Consider the following 15463-nt stretch of genomic DNA (forward strand, 5'->3'; position numbering starts at 1 on the left):
GAAGTGGTGGTGCAACACAGTAGTAAAGATGCCACTTTCCCAACCTTTTTGGGGAGGTGACTCTCTCTGTAGAAACTGATGAAGGACCAGGAGAGAGTAGTAGCCCTACCAACAACATGGCAGCTCACCATCTATTTTTGACCTATTGTTAAGAGTAAAAGAAGTTGTGCAGTGATCTAGGCGATAAATTAGATGATATACAACATCAAATGGTGAAAACTTTACAATCAGTTTTCTGAGCCCGGACAAAGTTGCTATAGCACTATTTGAACTTCAAAAATGTACAACACCCTGATCTAAAAGGGTCTGGATTGACAGGCAACGACAAAGCTCTTACACTCTGAAATTAAGAAGAATAAGGCATTACTGGAATGACTGCTGGATGTCGCATTGCATTTAGCCTCAAGGAACAGGGCTTTTAGTGGCAAACACTCAAAGGCTCGATGAACCAGATAATGAACATTTCCTGGCTTAATTGAGATATTGGCAAGGTACAATAGAATTGTGATATTGGCAAAGAACAGAAGGGTTGAGATTGGCGAGGTACAGTAAAATACTACAGTACCTGATAATTGAAAAAAGGTTAGATGAAACCAGTGACTGGAAAAGAGAAGCCATGTCTATTAACTTTCATATGACAGTCAAAACTTTGTCAAAAGTTGTATGGTAAACATGTCTGGAAGAGTATTATTATTAATGAAAGCGAGATGTGCCCAAATTATTCAATCAGGTTTGTAAATTATCTGTTCACACAGTTCAGTCAAAGACAGACCTTTCATCTTTCAGTCTGCAGCCGTTTCCGAGAAAATTATACGAAGTAAGAGCTGATGTTTTGCGCCAAAATATGTATATTTTATGTGTTGCCTTGGATGGGATAATTTCTTAACTAAATACTTGCTTCTCAAATATTTGGCAAATATGTAACATTTTCCAGAAGTGGAGTTCAGGAATATCTGAGATTAGGAAATATGTGCCCATTGTGGGAAACTGTCACAACATATTTAAATGATCTAACAGATGCACTTTTAGGCCCCGTCTCCCATTTAAGGAAGACGTACAGCGCCAACTTTCACAAAGAGCTTAGCCCCTTACAGTTACAGAGTGGAGTACCCACTATGGAATTGCAGAACATTTCTGGAGAACAAGGACACTTATTTGACATTTACTGTTTCATGATTGGGGCTGGGGAAAAGGCAAACGTCTTGCGTCGTTTCATGTTAACAGGTATTTTGTGTCCACAACAAAGGTAAACAGGTGAAACATCAATGTTTCCGTTTTCACTGGGTGGAGCCTTAAACTACTATGTCACGTTGCTATCGGAGTTAATCGCTCTGACCAAATTACATGGGATTTTTACTTCTGTGTTTCACAAAATAGAATAAGGTAGACAGGTCTGTGCACGGACCTCTCGAGAGGCATGTGCCGAAACTAAAGAAATGGTCTGTGTTGTCAGCTCACACGGGCGAGTGTATGATACGCGTAACAAAGACCGACGACGCATACACCCCACCCACACCCCCCACCTCTGTAATGGTCTTAAAAAAACATTTTGCTCTCTCCTTTCATCCTCTCTTCCTCTTCAACGCTATCTAAACAATCCAATAAATCTCCTGGCAGAGTTGAGATAAAGTGTCGCCACAAGTTTCTGGCAGTGATCGCTTCACTGTCTCTGGTCATTCTTTATGTGGATTGAAGCAGAGAGTTTCCCACCACCTGCTTTCAGACACAGCACTGTATACCCCAGAGCAGTGACTGTGCCCTTTCATCTTGCCACAGAACATTATGCCAGACTTCGCAGCGACACCCTCATTTTCCGGGAGTTGAAGTGTGTTTGGTTGCGCAATGTGCCGTGCGCCCTCTGACCACCGCTGTCATGCTGAACTGGGTCAGACCGACAAACACGCAGTGGCATATGTAGTCTCCCCCTCAGAGAATACAACCAGACCATAACCACTAAACTACACTGAAGTCCCCACTGTTCCACATCCCGTGTCGCTGGATCCTTCTTCACAACCTGGTCTGGGAAAACTTAGGAATCAAAACAGAACCTTTTCTTCTGTCAGCCTGACAGCGATGGTCTCTCCAGTTTTATGGTCCTTTGTGGTTTGTTCCAAGAGCGAGGGGGAATACAGTTTCCCTATTTCAGTCCTTGCCCTTGGATGTCTGAAGGAGAGCCTTGACTTAGATTGGAGGTTGTTCCTGCCAGTGTGAGGTTGTCACGACAGTGTTCGGGGTTTGCAACATACATATGGGTGCAGCTCACAAGCCACTGGTCCATTTAGCCTCCAGGGATACAGGGCTCTCACTCTGAACCGTACCGGGCAGTCTCTTGCTGCCGTTACCAGCACCGGGTGGGGACTCAGCGAAGCCCCCCTTCCACCGTGAGTCAAATGTTCCTTCACCATTGCCCCACCTACTTCCTCTTTGACCCTGGGACACTCCCCCCCCTTCATATTGTTGTCCTGAGGAGGCTACTTTGGCTAAGTTGTACACCCCTGAATTTCAATGGAATCAAAAGGCATGTTTTTTTTGATGAAATTTTTCTGCCTTTTGTTTACAGTTAGAAATACACTACTGGTAAATAACGATTATAGTTGTGCAAATGTATAATGAGTGCTGCACTATCTGCAGTGTTTGTGTAAACCGGCTGTCTCTCCCTACGTGCTGTATACGGAATACTAATGAATGACTAATGGTGTGTTGCTCTCTCACTCTCCATCCACCTCTCCCTTTCTCAGTCTCTCCTCTCTCTCTCTCGTTAGAAATCGGCCGTTTCGTATAGTGGTTGTAACAATTATCGCATACCTGTTTGTCAAGGGAGAGAGAAATTATATTATTTAATGCAGCATTAGAAAGTCTTGTTCATGAGGTTATGGACCTGGTCTTCCTTACACAACCTCAATTTCATCTCACTCACTCTTCTCACTGTAATGTTGGTTACAAGCTGATATATACATTGAAGGGTGTGTCTACCTAGCAAAGATCAGGTTTCCAAGACAGTAACCCCCATGCCAAATGGTCAATGTAAACATTCCTAGTAGAGCGCAACCTACAGAGAGATAATCTAAACAGAGAGGTTTCTGTTGTTCTCATTATCTAGGCACATTCACCTACAATGAAACGTACATTCACATTGTAATTGTTAATGCTCAGATTCCGCACTCTCTCTTTACAAGTGTGTGGGAGCCTTTATCTACCTTTGCAGATTGTTTCCTTAGTGACATGCAAAGTGATTTCTGACCTGCACATCAAGTCTCAGGGAATATAGTGGAAGGTTTAATTAATGAGAGATTTTTTAATTTTTTATTAAACGTCTCTTTGTTCCACTATTGCTGGGTAGGCTGATCTTATCAAATCGCTGTCTTGCTCCTAAACACAACTCCCGGAGGAATAAAACATACAAGGGCCCTTTCTTTGTGGATATTCTTCTAAATACTGAGACTGAAGCCATAGTTAAAGCTATTGGTGAAGCATGTTTAGTCATAAATACTCTTATTTAGGACAACTCGTAACATGCTGTTCCTGGTTAGCAGTCACCAGGAGGTGTCTTGATAATAGAAGTCACCAAGTTGGTGGAACTTGCACCATAGTAATTAATTTGCTTTGCTGTTGTTGGATGGTATGTTTTGATATTCCTATATGCATTCCCACAGATTAAGCGTGAATGATGAATGGCCTAGTGTAGTGAAAAACTTGACGATACCTGTTTTCATTCCTTATATTTCTGCACTTTGAGGAGGTTGAAATAACAGTGATCGGGCAAATTATGATAATGACTTTTTGTGTTTGAGAAAAGCTGTTTGCGAAAAGCCCTAAAATGTCAGCCTGTTCAAGTGGGATGGAACTTGGGCTTATCTTATGTCAAGTTAATTTGGTTGTAATAGACTGTTCATCTGGGTAAAAGGGTGGGCTGTAGACATTCCTATTAGCCTTGCAGGGCTATGTGAAAATTAATAAATGTGATAAAATAGCACATGAAAATCATTTGGCTGCCGAATAAAGGAATATAAGCTTAGAAGCAATCTATGCAATCACCGGTTGACAAAATACACAGTACAGATGCGAGGTGAATAAATATTTCAAGATTTAAGTAGTTTTGTGGATGTTGGAACAAAACTGGTTGCTGCTTCCTTACATTTGAATGGGAGAGCTCTGTAACCACGCCTGGTAGGTGGGAGGTTCTACTGGTCATTTAATGTGTTATGTTGAGTTTGTTCCCAGTTGGCTTGAATTACATTTTGACAAAGTGATTTTACCCCGGCTAATAACCAGACTACACTTTGTTTCTTTTCATTGACATAGAGGAAATGACAAGATGGTTATTGTTTGGTGGGAACTCTTTGTATACATTGCCCTACAGAATTATTGGCACCCTAGGTAAATTTGACCAAAACATGTCATTTTTGTTTATTGCTGTTGGTTGTCTTACCCTCAGAAAATGTAGATGAATCTACCCTTTAATTGAGGGCAAATGTGTCAAATATCCCCCCCCCCCCCAATCTTGTTTGATCTTTTCTACTGTAGGTCAGTGGAAGGGACCTCTGGGTTGAGACAATACAATGAACTTGATCTGTGAGAACTACTTCAATGTGTTAATAAAGATGTTCAATAGTGTGGAATTTCACGCAAAAGGGCTTCATAGGCAAAATGTTTGCAGTAGATGTGGAATACTGTTCCATTATACTTGTGTGTTCATAGCATTAAGCCATTATGAGAATGGGGGTATATTTATATGACTGATATTAAAGAAATGTTCTTGCCACATTGTATAACTTTTAATACTTATAAATCTACATTTTACTTATGTAATGAAACCAAGAGACTATACAGAGCGGTTGGCCCAGTGGGTTTAGCGGGGGTTAAATTGGGATTTGGGAAATGGAGGTGGGGCCCTACTTTCTGCTGGTCAGTTGTGTCTGAAATGTTAAACGGCTGGCCAGTGGACATGTGGGAGCTCCACTCCCCCCAGGTCTCGTTTCGCCCACATGTGCAGGAGCTCTGCTCCTCCTGTCTCCCACCCAATTTAGCCCCAGGAGTTAAGCCTGTCTTTTTCGCTTGCCTGTAGATGGATCAAATATTGACTGCTGTTGTAATGTGGCTCTCTCGTGATTACGCTTTCAGTGTTGATCCTGGGAGTGTTTTTTGTTGATTCAAGTGATCAAAGCGCAAAATACTTTTTCTGTGCATGAATTTAACATTTAAATTATGAAGGCTATAAAGCATTGTAGATAACGTTTCTGTCAAGGGATCATGTACAGTAGTCCACTTACATATTTTTCAAATTATGATACTCTGTTTTTATGTCTCTAAACTAAGAAATATTGAACTGTGGAACTCAAAATGGTCTTCTGGCTGTTGTGGGTGGGTACTCATGACCTCCGTCCTAAACACGGCCTTAGTTGAAATCTCAAACAATTTATCTTTCCAACATCCCCCTCCCATTCCCCCATTGCAACCCTTGTTCACTTCCACTAACTACTCTCTGCTCGACCATCTCTCCCATCTCTTTAATCCTTCCGCCTCCTGGGTTTCACCATACTTTCCTCATTTTCCAAATCCTTCGGCTCTCACTGCTGCGTTTCTTCACGGCCCAGTTCTGCCCTACCCTCCTGCTCCGTGGCCCAAATGAGACACAGCGAAGTGGGCTTTGGGCAGTTGAGCGAAAAACAGGTAGAAACAGAACATCAGAATGAGCTAACATCCTTCCGATCTCTCCTCACTACCTTTTCTTCTTCCCTGTCTGCTGCAAAAGCCACATTCTTGAAATCCCAAGCTTCTTTGTCTAACCCCATGACATTTATTTTTTACCTTCTCTTTACTCTTTAACCCTCCCCTCCCCCTCCTCTCCTGTCATCTTCCCTCTCTGTTGTCAACCGTTTTCAAAAGAAGTTTGATCATATCCGTACTTCATTAATTCAGTTGCAACTTGCCCTCTCTCACCAAATGATATGCTGCTTGGTGATGGTTGGCCGCCTGAAATCATGGCCTCTCAAACCCTTGCCCTCCTCCCTTCTCCAGGCCATCTCATGGGAGACAATCTCCCATTCCTTACCTCCTTCATCACCTCATCAACATCAACCCGAGCACTGGCTGTGTCCTTGGACTTCAAGATTGCCAGAGTAGCTCCTTCCTTAAAGAAACCAGCACTCAACTCCTCTGATGTCAAAAACTACTGGCTGGCATGCCTTGTATTTTTCCTTTCCACTTGAGGTTGCTGTCTCCAACCAACTCTCTTGTTATCTCTCTCAGTGCAATCTCCTCGACCGTAGCCAGTCAGGCTACCAAACGTCCCACTTAACCGAGACTGCTCTCTATGAAACGGAAGCTCTTGGCAATGCCCAAGCTAACTCTCTCTCCTCTCACCGCATTCTCCTAGATTTAATCCATGTCTTTGACACAGTGAACCATCACATTCTACTTTTCTTTTCTTTTTTTTCATCCCATTCTACTTTCCACCCTCTCGGATTAGGGCATCTCAGACCAGCACCGTCCACGGTGGCATCCTACCTGGCAGGCCGCTCCTTGTTATCTCTGTATTAATGCAAGTTACTCTCTGTGGGGCTCCTGGCATGTGCCCCCAAATCACTTTAATTAGAATCCAGCTGTCTGCCTTGTGTTCAGCCTTCTCAAATTCTCCCTTGCCGTCCCGCTTCTTCGCACACTCCACCTGCTTCCAATTGAAGCATGTATCCGCAACAAGGCAATGTTCAAACCTTGCATCCGGGTTTGACTCCTGTCCCCATCTTAAACTCTCCGGAGTTGTTAAATAGTGCTTCACAGATACGAAGCCTAAGACCCCACAGAGCAGCAGTGCATAAAGCTCGGAGAAACCCTTCACTGTACGTCAACAGCCAGTGTTAGAATGACCAGTCTAGCTTCTAACAACTGAATTCCGGGCCTCCCGGAGAAGATGTGTGCCTGGGCCCCCTCACTTGTAGATGACATTGACACTGTTAAGCTCAGTGGGCCCGGAGAAGCCATGGGCCCTGGGAATTATATCCGCTTTTCCCCACGTTAGCTACATCCTTGCCAACATCCCTCCCTGGGCTCTTTACCACCTCCAGGCTCTTAGCCCTTCTTGAAGACTCTTTCCCGGTCAGTAGTGCTGACACACATTCACGCCAATTGACAGACTGCATGCACAAATTGATGGCGGTCAAACTCTTAAAAATGAATTTAGGGATTTCGTCAGGGGGTGTTTGTATTTACCAAAAATCTTTTGTAAATACTGCTTTGTAATTATGTTTAAAAAATCTAATCTACTATGCTATTGCATTTCTCTTTCACACCTATTCACTGAGTTAGCCCTTTTGACATGGACCCGTTAATACTGATATAGTCCTAGCACGTGATTAACCCTCTTCCATTCCTGTGTAATGAAATGAACTCCTGTGTGTTAATCTGGGTTTTGTGTACTACAGGTCCCCACAAAGACAAAACCCTTTGTGTTTTGGGGTTGGACTTACAGTGGTGTTAGTGTCGGTAAGTTTCAGGTTAAGGTATTAGGTTAGTTTCAGTTTGGACAAAATGGTTAGGTTATTGAGGTTAATGTGAGGTTAATGTTAGGTTCTGGTTGATAGGGATAAACAATCCATATTCTTCTTTTCTGGTTCACACATGGATAGATGAACAAACGTGAATAAACACTGTGGCTGCCTATGTCCCTGTAACCGGGACTGTGTTACCAGTTCTCAAACTATCAAACACAGAGAACCGGGGTTTCTCTTCCTTTACTATATGACCATTCAGAAAGACGTTCCCTTTGCAAGTGCATCTGTTGTATCAGACAGAAGGAACAACTCGCCTATGTACACTGTAGCCTCTCTGAAAGGAATCAATCAGTGTCCATTTTATCAAACAATCTTGCACCTTGCCAGTCACCAGGAGTGGCTTAAAAACCCTTTTTGTATGGAAAGAAATGCAAATGCAAATGTTAGTTTTTTGTTTTGTTGATTTAAACTTAATTGACCAGGATATGTTTTGGGAGTGGCAAGCATGGATTTATATACAGCTTTTCAAGGCAAAGTAGTATGTTTTGGCGTTGGGGTTTTCTTAAATACAACTACTGGCTTTTGAGCCAACAACAATCAACTCCAACAACCATCAGAATTTCAAAAGTCAATTGAACTTCAGGGATATCAATCTGTCAAGTTAGGAAGCATAAGCGATTATGAATCAATGTCACCTGTTTTGGTGCAAATGAAAGTGACAACAGATGCACTGGAGAGGCAAAAACAAGACAACCCCTAAAAAGGGAATGGTTTTGCGGGTGGTGGTCACAGACAATTGCTCTTTCCTTATCCTCCCTGACTGGGCCCAAGAAGGGCATCAACCCAGCAACCGGACCAATATTCGCTCCCTTGTGTGAGGAGGAACAGGAGGAGCACTGCCAGACCCATACAAAATGACATCCAGTGGGCTACTGGTGTGAATGTTTCTTACCAAACTTTCAGAAACAGACCCCATCGGGTCCCGATGTCCTCTAGTGGGTCCTGTGCTCACAGCCCAGCATGGTGCAGCTTGATTGGCATTTGCCAGAGAACACCAAAATTGGCAGGTCTGCCATAGTCTTCACAAATGAGCGCAGGTTCACCCTGAGCATGTGACAGTTGTGAAAGAATCTGGAGACGCTGTGGTGAACTTTATGCTGCCTGCAACGTCATCCAGCATGACTGGTTTGGTGGTGGGTCAGTGATGGTCTGGGGAGGCCTCCACGTGACCTCCACGTGCTAGGCAACGATACCCTGACTGCTGTTAGGTACCGGGATGAAATCCTTAGACCCATCGTCAGACCTTACACTGATGCAGTGGGCCCTGGGTTCCTGGTGCAGGATAATACCCGGCCTCATGTTGCCATAGTGTGTAGGCAGTTCCTGGATGACGAAGGCATTGAATGCCATTGATTGGCCATCACATTCCCCAGACCTGAATCCAGCTGAGAACCTCTGAGACATTATGTATCTGTGAATCTGACACCACTAAGTAGCGCCACAGACTGTCCAGGAGCTCACTGATGCCCTGATCCAGGTCAGGGAGGAGATTCCCCTGGACACCATCCGCCTTCACATCAAGAGCATGCCCAGACGTTGTCGGGAGTGCATACAGGCATGTGGGGGCCATTTACTTTACACTACTGATTCACATGGGTTGACGTCATGATATTCACGCAAATTGGAACATATTGTGATTTCAATTGTTTACTTAGATTTTTGGAGTTTGAATCCAGCCCTCAGTCGGTTGGTATTTTTGGTTTTCACTGACCATTATGTAATTTTGGTCTCAATTAATTACACAATGTACAGTAAAGATGTCGATATTTAGTATATTTCGTTCATCAGGACCCAACATGGGATTTGTGTTCCTTAATTTTTTTTTCTTAAGTAGTGTATATGTATATTTTCTAATGTATATTAATATTTAGCCATTTTATTCCACACTGGATATAATCAATAATAAGCAATAAAATATTTTGTCTTAGCCATGCCTTTACCAGCACACCTGAACAGTTCTTGTAGAGCCTATCATTTTTCAATGGTAATGGTAAATATTTCTACCTAGCTTCAAAAAATTTATGTTGATTCATAAAAGTGATCCTCATGTTTATAAAAACAGTGTAAGTCCCATCAGTAGGTTATTGGCTCCTCTTCGCCAAATCATTCATCTTACACAGCTTGAAACAAGAAGTCTAAAAGCTGGAAGTCTTTAGCATAAAGATTACTGCATTTTAAAAACGTAAAGCCGTTACTATGTGGTCCGCAAATGCATCAGTTCGACTTCAGGGGGTTCAGTCTCAGAGTTATTACCCATCCATTAAGGATGCTAAATACACACACAGAAACAAACATCCACAAACAAACATACAAAACTGAAAAATCACACCCAGGCAGGAACTGATGGACACACAAACAATTGACAAAAATGCAGCCATTTGATTCCACACAACAAAAGGCATTGCAAGCTCCATTACATCAATAGCGTTCCTACTACCAAAGAGACTCTGTCAAACAAAGAGCCAGTTGCTCAAGAGGAACATTCTCTCATTGCTGGCTTTACGGATTTTCAGTAAGCCTGAGAATGCTGTAGTGAAATGGCCATATGATTGATGTCATAATGAGAATACATATTTCCTCAATTGACCAGTTAACAACACAGGCCCTCAGCTCAGACTAAATCCCCATGCCATGATAACACATGTGCTTTCAGAGAAGATTTGATCAAACACAGAGCCAGTCAATTCTCAGTTTCATATCACTGCCTCTTCTTGCTCTTTGAGTGGATACTGCTGAACCTCTCTGAGCTGATGACTAGTCTGGTCTAGCTGCAGTACCTTCATCTCCTTTACTACAGCATACACTGTAAGCTTAGCCCGATCCCTGGTCTGTTACTGCTCTAGTGCCAAATCTTTGATACATTGTACAAGCAGTGGACCGGGCTACTCCAGGCCTGGAGCGATCTCTAGTTTGGATCTGGCGAAGCTCTTCCTGCGGCTTTCCATTTTAGACATTTGGCCAATGCTCTTATCCGGAGCGACTTTATAATAAGTGCATTCTTCTTAAAGTGTCTTGGAAAAACACCTGAAAATCAAAAGCACATTTTCCTTGACCGAAGCCTTCCCTGTTCTGGCCCCATGCTATGGGAGAAGTCAATGAGTACTCGAGTGTATTTCTGCATGGTCCTTATTTCTCCTCCAACCCTCCATCTCTAACCTAATTGCTCCCTTTAGACCAAAATTGGCTCCTTTGAGGGTACTTCCCTTCCCCCATCCGGCAGCCTTCCTAGGTCTCTCTGTCCATTATTTGCCTTATTTCTCCGGGTCTTCCATGGGGAGTGGTCACATGACCGAGCGTTTGTATGGATGGGTGATATGCGTTGCTCTTTGTTCCTCGCTGAATTCCTGTCTCAGCGTCGCATCCAGAAAAATCAAGCGTCCATCAAATGCCTCTAGCCTTCCACAAAATGCAGCCGCTTTTAACATAAATACCAGTGCACATTTACAAACGAGACTGGTTATGTGAGTGTTAGTTCTCCCTCATTGCTTTTATCTTGGCAGTGCAGCCCTCTGAATGTGCCCACTCTCGCCGACCAAAGCTCGCTTCTCGAGCTCATCTCTCCACCTATCGCCTCGTTTAATCTCCCACCTTTTTCATTAGGAACCCACCATGTGTTAATTCTAAAGAAATGAACTGGCCTGAGCTCATTTAAAGCTAGAATGTGAGGGCTCTTTTGTACACAGTAGGAATGCTGCTGCTAAGAGATGTTAGCCGTAGTTGGTGTTGCTATACCAGGGGTGAACATAACTATGGCAACACAGGCGCAGGGTCGGCTCAACCATAGAATTGATAGAATACTCGTCCCCTCAGTTTCTCATTCCAGTCAGGCCTGACCTAAATTACAATATCCTAGGAAAGACACAGGCCCTAACAACACACATGCACGCGCTCACGCACAGACGTGGTTCTTTAAAAGTGATACCAGTGTTCGGGTGGTATGCAACATTGTATTATTCTGGAGCTTGATCGATTGAATAATGTGAGCAGTTGTGGTGCTTTTCGGGCCTCAGCGACGCTGGGACATGGATTTTGTTTTCCGTCCATTCTCAAATAAGTCTTACGTAAGCAGACATTGGGGATGACACGTCACTCACCGGAAAATGTCTATCAGTTTGAAATGCTGGACAGTTCAGATCACCTGACTAACTGATAACTTGTAGTGTCGAGTGACAAGTTGGCACAATATCACATTCCATGTGATCGCGGTCCAAAATATATTAAAAAATTTAGTGTGGTTGCTGCCTTATCCCCAATGTGAATAATAAACCTCATATAATAATTACAATAGTGTGTGTTTGTGTTTATTATTAATGAAATGTGTTTAAATAGCACATTAAGTATTGGTTTAAAAGTTTTGGTATTAAATGCCACTTTTAATAAAAACTAAATATTATAGCGAGATGCTAAATACATACCACTGCAGCTATCTTTGCCATTGTTTTACATTCTTTAAGCTGCTTTTGAATATATTGTTCTTTTATATACACTGTTTTTTTTTTGTCGCTGCCTAAGGGGGAAATGTATACAGTTTTTAAATTATAAATCCTTTGTTAATTAAGAAAGTTTATTAAGCGCTGAATGTGGAAGGCTTAGAGGCTCAAGTATATTAACATAAAAGTAACTATGAAACCCGCATGGGCGATCAAGATTGTTCACAGCAGTGTTGTGTTGAAAGGGCTACAGAAAGAACACATAGCTTGTGGTGGTTTGTATCGGCAACCATAAATTATAATGGAGTTATCCAAGAAAACATCTTTACAGAAAGGCTCTGGAGCTCAACTTTTGTTTCTCACAGTATGTGCAGTATTATTAGCCCGGAACGTGGCACAACATCCAAAACAAAGTGAGCCAGAGAACACAGCCAGAGTTGATAATGATGCTGCCAACTCAAAGCCACCCGTTCTACTATCTCACAACACAAACACCCCCCCCCCCATTGCTATCATTTGTCTATATTTGTCTTCCATTGGCTACCATTGGACTCATCTGATTTGAGTTCTGGCCCATTCCTACCCAACTGTTCCTGTCCTCTTACAGTGCTGAAATCTCCCTACTCATCTCAGCCCCAATAAGTCCACACTCCACCTCTCCTCTTCTCCCACCTCACGCCACACATGCAATTATGCACTGTGCCCCGATAATAAGTACTTACTTTGAACTGGAGGTCTGGTAGTTGTTCCAGTGCTTTGCGATAGTTCGTGAACTCTCTTCTCATCTGCTCCTGACCCTGCTATCTGTCACTCTGTCTCTAATTCTGTCACTCTACCTCTGTCTCTCTCGCTCTTGTCTCTCTACAGGGCTGGAAATTATAGCTATCCCCCCCCCCTCTCTTTCTCTCCCTCTCTCTCTTTCTCTCTGTCTCTTTCTCTGGTCCTGAGAGTGGAGGGCGTGCTGAAAAGCTTGGATTCCTGACTCGTGATCAGGAGCTCATTACCACAAGGTCACTCCAGGGACGTCCTGCTTGGCAGGGGAGCAACGCTCAGAGAGAGGGAGGGAGAGAGGGAGAGAGACAGAAGAGGTTATAAAGGGAGAGAGGAGTGGGAGCATACAGAGCCAGAACTGAAGCAATGCTTGACAGTTATGCTGGTGACAGAGACAGAGAGAGCGGCTGGGTGTTGTGGCGGGTTGGTGTGAACGACAGATAGGGCCAGACAGGACCACCTCATCCATCTGATGGACAGTTATATAAACAACATGACGTACAACATGGAGGACAACTGGGAGAACTGCAGTCAATATACATTTGAGGGGTAGGGGTTTTAATGAGTTAGACCTAGCACCCTGCATTGCACTGCTGGCTGGTCTCTGAAGCTAAGCGGGTTTGGTCCTGGTCAGTCTCTGATTGGGAGACCAGATGCTGCTGGAAGTGGTGCTGGAGGGCCAATAAGAGGCAGTTTCTGGTGACTAACATCTTTTTCCAATGTGACACCCATAAAATCCCATCTTTCAGCTGATTCATGTAGTATTTTAGGCACTTTGTACTGTAGGCTTAATAGATATAAATGTGTAATAATAAAATAAGTTTGTTCAGAATTGTTTCAGCAATGGTTTGACTTACCTTTAAATTTATTTGATATTGAAGCTCGAATGTGTCAGCAAAACTCCTGGTATTCCAGAGACTGTCGAACAAATGTAATAATTTAGTTTGTAGCTCCAACCATTAGGTCTTAGCTTTCACTTTTGTGTCAAGAAAACAGGAAACAAATATGCCAGCATCTCTGAATAAATGTGTATGTAGTGTGTTAACAAGTACTAGAATGTGTACACGAATATATACTGACTCGTTTGTATCTCAAACGGTTCAGATATTCCAGGGGTTTCATGTCTTTACCAGAACCTTTCTCTCTGATCAAACACCAGATTAAACAAGCTCTTCTGCAATACATGAGTCCCTTATACTGTTGTCTCCAGGGCTGAAAATTTGACTCTTTGACTTTTAACTGGTATCAACATCTGTGATTAGTGTTCGCACTGAGACAGCCGGGGAATCAGTCCCTGTCCAATTCACATGAAATATTGTAAGAATGGACCCGATTGCTTCTCGCACCTTAATATGCTGTATGTTATACACTCACCTAAAGGATTATTAGGAACACCTGTTCAATTTTTCATTAATGCAATTATCTAATCAACCAATAACATGGCAGTTGCTTCAATGCATTTAGGGGTGCGATCCTGGTCAAGACAATATCCTGAACTCCAAACTGAATGTCAGAAAGGGAAAGAAAGGTGATTAAAGTAATTTTGAGCGTGGCATGGTTGTTGGTGCCAGACGGGCCGGTCTGAGTATTTCACAATCTGCTCAGTTACTGGGATTTTCACGCACAACCATTTCTAGGGTTTACAGAGAATGGTGTGAAAAGGGAAAAACATCCAGTATGCAGCAGTCCTGTGGGCAAAAATGCCTTGTTGATGCTAGAGGTCAGAGGAGAATGGGCCGACTGATTCAAGCTGATAGAAGAGCGACTTTGACTGAAATAACCACTCGTTACAACCGAGGTATGCAGCAAAGCATTTGTGAAGCCACAACACGCACAACCTTGAGGCGGATGGGCTACAACAGCAGAAGACCCCACCGGGTACAACTCATCTCCACTACAAATAGGAAAAAGAGGCTGTGACAATTTGCACGAGCTCACCAAAATTGAACAGTTAAAGACTGGAAGAATGCTGCCTGGTCTGATGAGTCTCGATTTCTGTTGAGACATTCAGATGGTAGAGTCAGAATTTGGCGTAAACAGAATGAGAACATGGATCCATCATGCCTTGTTACCACTGTGCAGACTGGTGGTGGTGGTATAATGTTGTGGGGATGTTTTCTTGGCACACTTTAGGCCCCTTAGTGCCAATTGGGCATCGTTTAAATGCCACAGCCTACCTGAGAATTGTTTCTGACCATGTCCATCCCTTTATGACCACCATGTACCCATCCTCTGATGGCTACTTCCAGCAGGATAATGCACTTTGTCACAAAGCTCGAATCATTTCAAATTGGTTTCTTGAACATGACAATGAGTTCACTGTACTGAAATGGCCCCCACAGTCACCAGATCTCAACCCAATAGAGCATCTTTGGGATGTGGTGGAACGGGAGCTTCGTGCCCTGGATGTGCATCCCACAAATCTCCATCAACTGCAAGATGCTATCCTATCAATATGGGCCAACATTTCTAAATAATGCTTTCAGCACCTTGTTGAATCAATGCCACGTAGAATTAAGGAAGTTCTGAAGGCGAAAGGGGGTCAAACCCAGTATTAGTATGGTGTTCTTAATAATCCTTTAGGTGAGTGTATATGCAATACTGGAACAGTAAGAATGTATCAGCTCTAATTGTTTTTATGTGTATCTTATACTGCATATTCACTGTTCTATCTCTATCCTGTATTGTGTATATGATTACCACCTGTTAGTA

General features: G+C 43.0%; 1 protein-coding gene across 3 annotated transcripts in view; it reads right to left on the reverse strand.

Moving 5' to 3' along the window:
* ptn (pleiotrophin) overlaps nt 1–12891 on the reverse strand; it is a 43694-nt gene extending 30803 nt beyond the window's left edge. For 2 of the 3 annotated variants that reach the window (XM_020042782.3, XM_020042781.3), the window contains exon 1: nt 12703–12891. The gene's annotated coding sequence lies outside the window, so the exon portion shown is untranslated. The remainder of the gene's footprint in view (nt 1–12702) is intronic. The other variant, XM_010892602.4, reaches the window with a different exon arrangement.
* Nucleotides 12892–15463: the final 2572 nt, after the last annotated feature.

This window comes from Esox lucius, chromosome 23 (genome assembly GCF_011004845.1).
Source record: "Esox lucius isolate fEsoLuc1 chromosome 23, fEsoLuc1.pri, whole genome shotgun sequence".
Lineage (NCBI taxonomy): Eukaryota > Metazoa > Chordata > Actinopteri > Esociformes > Esocidae > Esox > Esox lucius.